This window comes from Octopus bimaculoides, chromosome 25, assembly GCF_001194135.2.
Source record: "Octopus bimaculoides isolate UCB-OBI-ISO-001 chromosome 25, ASM119413v2, whole genome shotgun sequence".
NCBI classification, from domain to species: Eukaryota; Metazoa; Mollusca; class Cephalopoda; order Octopoda; family Octopodidae; genus Octopus; species Octopus bimaculoides.
In genome coordinates this window covers 5,299,102-5,301,362 of record NC_069005.1, presented here as the reverse complement: position 1 = coordinate 5,301,362, position 2,261 = coordinate 5,299,102, and positions in this window count along the sequence as shown.

The window sequence follows — 2,261 nt, the reverse complement described above, 5'->3', positions numbered from 1 at the left end:
TATACACATATATATTGTCTTGTATTGTTTACTCTTGGCCCTGTATTCTCTGCAGCTTTCGTGGGCATCGCCAGCATGGGAAGTTCCGAGTCTTATCATTAATGGCACGAAACCGAGTAATATCATTTGGTTGATATTGGGACGTAAACACACCAGCATCGGTTGTCAAGCGATGTTGCGGGGGGGGGGGGCAAACACAGATACAAAAAACACACAGACACATATGACAGGTTTCTTTCAGTTTCCGTTTACCAAATTCATTCACAAAGATTTAGTCAGCCCCAGGCTCCTGTACAACACACTTGCTCAAGGTGCCAAGCAATGGGACTGAACCCCGGAACCACGTAGCTGAGAAGCAAGCTTCTTACCACACAGCCACACCAGTAGATAGCAAAAACGATGTCACACTTGCATTTGAGAAAAATCTTACATATTTTAACAGTTCCGCTTACTGATTCCATTTGTGGTGTATAACAGTTAACTGGTTGATCTCTTTGTGTGAAAATCGTAACCATTTCAGATTATAATTTAGGCATTTACTCACAGAACCAAGAGCAGTAATTCTTTTGGTATAAATGTGAATTTATAATCTGGATATAAAAGCTCAATCAATCAATCAATCAACCTCTCTCTCTCTCTCTCTCTCTCTCTCTCTCTCTCTCTCTCTCTCTCTCTCTATCTATCTATCTATCTATCTATCTGTGTGTGTGTGCGTTTGTAATTAAATTTTGAAAAAGCTTTTTTTGTTCCAAGGGATAACAACAGAACTTTTGTCGGTGACTCAACTCAAAATGGAGTATAGAGTCATTGTTATAGTGAAGATCACGTCGAGTGGGACTTCCAAGTTTGGTCTCTCGGCTGTCATATACACACACACACACACACATTTGAGAGCAACATAATTTATAGACGATGATGATGTTTACTGGATGTGTTCAAATTATTAGCACCACCATCACCACCACCACCACCACCACCACCACCACTACTACTACTACTACTACTACTACTACTACTACTACTACTACTACAGACAACGTCTTTTCTGCCTCCATTCGTCTCTGCTGCCGCTTCCACTGCTGCCAAACGCTGCTATTGATGACGATGACGTCACACCAACATCTGCCAATGTTGACAGTGATTACGTCACACGACCATATTCTTCATCGTCTGTGTTATTCAAGGCAACACCCATTCACCTCTCACGGTTTCTCTTCTCATCCTCCATCATCATCATCGTCATCATGTTCTTGTTCATGTTCTTGTTCTTGTTCTTGTTCTTGTCCTTGCTCTTCTTCTTCTTCTTCTTCTTCTTCTTCTTCTTCTTCATCATCTTCTCCCGCCCTCTGAGCTTACATGATACCCGTTCACCTCATTCTTTCATCATTGTAGGGAGCAAAACTGGGACATGTGACGTGGTGCGAGTACATAACGTCCCGGTTTCGAGTCCAAGCCTTTAAAGACACGTGTCAATTCACCTTTCGCCAAAAACAGCCACCAATATCACAACCCCTCATCAACCTCTCCTTTTACTTCTCTGTCTGTCTGTCTCTCTGTCCCTTTCTCTCTCTCTCTTCATTTTCTATTGTTTTTATCCATACCTGATCATTCGCTCATTCATTCCTCCCCTCATTCATTCATTCATTCATTCATTCATTGACCACGATTGAAACGAAAGACAATGAAGCGTCGAACTAAACGCTTTGAAACTAATTCGTTTACACTCGTTTCTCCGCGGACCCAGAATGTAGAAACAGTTTCGGAACGAGATTGACTTAGGCGTGTTTGTCAACAGTCTTAGCATTATATCGTTGTCATCAACGTCGTCGTCATCACCATCATCATCATCATCATCATCACCATCGTGATCATCACGTTTTGTCGTCGTCGTTAGAAAGAACAACCACCACCATCATTATCGTCATCATCATCATCATCATCATCATATTCGCCATAATCGTAAGCATCATCATCAACACCAACACCACCACTAGCACCACCACCACCACCACCATCATCAACATCATCTTCGCCGTGTTTCATCATCATCATCACCATCATCACCATCATTATCATCACATTCTTCTTCCTCATCACCACCACCACCACCACCACCACCATCATCATCATCATCATCATCATCATCATCATCATCATCATCGTCATCACCATAAAACAGTGGTCGTGAATGATTAGTTAGTTACAGTTCTTTACGTCCTGACTTCAAATCCCGCCTAGCCGAGCGCGTCTTTACCCTCTCA